The sequence below is a fragment of the Macrobrachium rosenbergii genome, chromosome 11 (genome assembly GCF_040412425.1).
Source record: "Macrobrachium rosenbergii isolate ZJJX-2024 chromosome 11, ASM4041242v1, whole genome shotgun sequence".
NCBI classification, from domain to species: Eukaryota; Metazoa; Arthropoda; class Malacostraca; order Decapoda; family Palaemonidae; genus Macrobrachium; species Macrobrachium rosenbergii.
Window position 1 is genome coordinate 43,358,117 of NC_089751.1, and position 4,846 is coordinate 43,362,962.

Sequence of the window (4,846 nt, forward strand, 5' to 3'; positions counted from 1 at the left end):
TACATCTCTGTATCTGTTGTGCCATTTCACCCAGTGCTATTTCAAGTGTGTGTTCCAATGTTAAATGTTCAATCATTCCTCGAGACCTTGGCACCCTCAGTGCAGTCTCGATCCATATGTATGTTTTCTGTTTTCCCTTACTGGCGTGTAATTCTTAAATCTCTCTTGCAAAGGGACCCATTTGCCATGGACTCTTCTTGGGCTGTGCCTTGCAACCATTCAAGTCTCCAATAGGAAGACCTCCAGGCTTTGCAAGCCTCCATATTATTTACTTTTCCATTTCTTTTGATCCTTTTGTTGTAAATACAGTTACTTTAGTTAACCCCAGTGTTTACGTAACATTCCCTCATGAAGTAGAGCCCTAAGCTCATATGAAACATCCTTTTTCTTTTCTTTTTATGATTCCCTGGACAGTAAAGTCAGATTTCAAGGCCAAGTGAGTAAAATTTCCGTTGCTGACCTGTTAAAGTGTTCTACAAATCCAGAAAAACCAAGGAAAATCATAAATATAATATATAATATATATATATATATATATATATATATATATATATATATATATATATATATATATATATATATATATATATATATATATATATTATATATATTATATATATATATATGTATACATATATATATATATATATATATATATATATATATATATATATATATATATATATATATATATATATATATATGTGTGTGTGTGTGTGTGTGTGTGTGTGTTAGGTCGTGGACATTCTTCTCCAACACCTCTGTCTACCTCTTTCTTCTTATTCCCAAACATTCCACGGAATACAATATTTCACCAACAAATTACTCATTATCTCCATGCGACCAAAACTATCTCAAAATGCTTTGGTACATATTATCACTCGAGCAAATCACCTTGATACATCCTTGTCCTATTCATAATTTCTTGCCCTTTGAACTATTCTCAGCTTCCACCTTAATTCTGTCATTCATAGTCAATTTCACACTTCATTTCCATTTTGGAGAGTTGGCTCAACAACACCATAATGCATGCCTTATTAGACACGAATACTCTTCAAAAGCTCGTAAAGGAGTCTGCTATTTTTTCCCTTGACTTTCTTTGATTCGCATCCGCTTTCATTCCGTACTCAATTACCCTAAATTCCATTCTTCCAACATCGTTTCTATCACCCGTTGCTCCTTTATCATAATTCCCATTCATCCTTTCATCCTTGTTCTTACTCGTTAATTTTCAATTTTCTGGTCAATCCACACTCTTCCATTAAATTCTGAAAGAGGGATGACCAACCTTTTCTGGATTCTTAACCTTCTAAGAATACTTTCCAAGTATAAAAAAAAAATGTTCAGAAACATGCCCTCCATTATTAAGTTTCATTATTGGCTATTTCAAACATGCTACATTCACTATCTCTTCACCATATGTGAACATTTGTTTTAATTTCAAAAGCCATTATGCCTTTATGTAATACCTATAATATATCTCTACATATCCAGCTTTACTTATTTAATTCCATTTAGCAACCATTCCTCAATTCCCTAAAAAAGAGGGACCAGGCAAACCCTCGATACAGTTATTTCTCCCAAACTTCATGTAAAGCTCTTGTTACCCTCCTTGTTGTCTATTCAGTAATGGCTTCCTCTCATCCCACCAACATTTTTAATAACTTTAAAATGTATAATCTGTTTCTAATGTCCCCAATCAGTAGAGTATCATCTGCAAACACAAGCCAACCAATCCCTTTTCCTACCTATATAACTACCCTCACAAATTCATTAAAATAAGGATTAATAACACATCTTTATCTTAGACTTTCGGCTGAACCACACAAGTAATTCCAGGCTCCATGTAGCATAATTCTTGTTTTTGTTACAGTCTTCTGATCAATTAAAAATCTCATGTTAACTATGCATCCACAGTACCTTACACATCATATCGTCAACATCCTCTGTAATAATCCTTGACTAGGGCAGTGAGTCTACACAGCTTTCTTCCTTGATTCTCATACTTCAAAAAAGAATGCTGTATGTGGATACACTGCCCTAGTGAAGGATTGTTATATAGGAAGTTGACAATCAGCGCAAGTTGCTGTGGATGCATAGTTAACATAAGACTGTTATGTGATCACAACATTGTAACAAAAGCAAGAATTTTGGTACAACATGGAGATCGGAATTACTTGTGTGGTGCAGCTGAAAGTCTAAGACAAGGTAGGGTATTAACCCATATTTTAGTGAATTTGTGAGGGAAGTTATATAAGTTAAGTAGTTATATAAGTTAAGAAAAGGGCTGGTGAATGGATGATTGCTTGGCTGATGTTTGCAGATGATACTTGAGCTAGACTAATCTGGTGTAAAATTGGAGTCGCAAAACGGGTACGTTCTGGATGAAGTGAAGCGAGAAATTAAAGAAAGGATAAGCAGATGCAGTCACCAAATTGTGGCATAAGAAGGTGGTTCGTGAATGGAGTATGACATCATTGATGTTCACAAATGATACAGTACTGATTGCTGATAGAAACAGAAACAGCACATATTGGTTATAGAGAGTAAAAGCGTTTCCAAGAGGAGCAAGTTGCGAGGAAGCATGAAGAAGAGTAACGCTGAAGGGTAAATATGAACCAGGAAAATGGAGTAGCGAAGGGTGATATGGACGGTTAGAGCATGGAGGCAATAGATTTTGATATATTTTGTGGTAAACATATGGCAGAATGGTAGTATGGGAGGATTATTCACATAATAACTAAAGCAATAAAAGGTAACAGGATGCGAGCAAAACATTAGGAGAAAGCTTCAAGTATTTATGGGTGCTAAGGTTGAAATACTTAAGGGGGATTGTTAAACTAACTCTCTTCTTTCCAAATAGTCTCAATGTTCAATGAAGTTGAAAGAGGCACTGCCTCCACGGTATTTTTGGCATAAGGAAATGAACACGTAAGGAATGTGAAGATGCGTCGAGGTAGTCGCAAAGGGTAGTAGCATAGGTGAAGAGTTGGATCTACATATCTTTAAATGGTTCAGTCATGTGGAGAGAATGAGGAGTGGTTCATTGGTGAAAAGAGTATACAGTTCAGGAGACCTTGAAAAGAAAGGATAGGTATAGTGAAAGAGGCACTGGAGAGGTGGAGCATCAGCATCAAGAAAGAGTGCATGATAGTTTGAGGTGAATGCCTTCTCTGTCAAGTGTTAAGTGGCTAATGTTGTGAGAGTTTTCAGGACTTATATATATATATATATATATATATATATATATATATATATATATATATATATATATATATATATATATATATATATATATATATATATATATATATATATAATTTATATTTATATTCATATATATACATATATATTTATATATATACATACATATGGTAAAAAAGCAGAAAATAAAAGGAAGAACGTTTTGGGAAAGTCAATATTAAGGAGAGTCACGTCGATGGGCAACATCAAAGGCCCGCCAGTCTTGGACATTTGGAATTAGATTACAATAATTCCAATATCAAATCAAATCAGGGGGAATAAAAAGCAAATTCAGCCAACGATTTATGTGACAGTAGTGAACTGAGGAAAGTAATTTGATTTCTAAAACCAATTTCTTATCACGACACGAGTAATCTTTTACTTTCAAGAGGAATGGTCAGAGACCGGGTATTTTTTTTATCAGAAAAACATGAAAGATTTCTATAGGAAAACTTTTTTCCCAATTTATCGCAAATCGTTTCCTTTCCGGAATACAATATCCCAAGCGCAGCTCGGATCTTAGAAGGCTTTGCAGCTTCTGAGAATGCAAGCCACGAAAGCCATCTAACAGCAGGCGAAGCATCAGCATGTAATACAGTGCTAGAGCAGCTTCTTTCCGAAGAGTAAGAATGTTATTTACTGTATACTGAATTGAGAGAGAGAGATAGGGAAAGATCGTGTCTTTTTCCCGTAATTCTAAATTCTAAGAAACTGATAAAATAAAATAGACTATGTGAAATGGAGGTGCTTTACTGAAAAAAAAAACACATACTACATCCTCATAAATATAATTACGAATTGCTTAATCAGATATCTAACCATTTCATAAAATGATATGAATATTCTTGCCTCAGTATCAATGTGTTATTTGACTGCTTCGTACTGTCATTATTCTCATCGTTATTACAGATTGCAGGCTATATTTGGTTATTTTAACTTATTAGGAAATCTCTCTCTCTCTCTCTCTCTCTCTCTCTCTCTCTCTCTCTCTCTCTCTCTCTCACACACACACATAAGCAATACACTTTTAACCTCTGAATTTCTACATATTTCTGGATAAGTTTTCCTCTGCAAAAGTTACGTTTTCAATTTCGAGAATAAACTGCCAATGCATGCCAGGAATCGGAACTGCGCCTGGAAGGGGGAGTAGCCTGGCGCTGGCCCACCGAAGGATAGGAATCCGACTCTGTCATTTATGCACGCAATGACGTATGTCTTTGTAATGTTGCGCGCATAAACGATGCGATTATGTGGCTGAAATGTCCCGCAGAACTGTCTTAATTAATAAATTCACTCACAAGTCATAATTCTTCCACCTCGTTTGCTTTGTGCCACACCTCCAGATTATCTTCTGTTGTCGCCATTTAATCTATAACACTCAAATGAAATGAGCCCTCCGGTGTGGCTGTTTGGGTCTTCTCCTTGGGGGAAAGATTAGGGCCAATATTCTACCTCTATGGTCTTCTCCACGTCCGTGTTTAATCCCCGCATAGCTGCCAAATCTATAACAACAACAGTGAGATAACACCATTCCTCCCCATTACAGATACTAAATACCATCTTTTTCATTACACCGAATTCTAAGTCAGTTACATATGTTCAC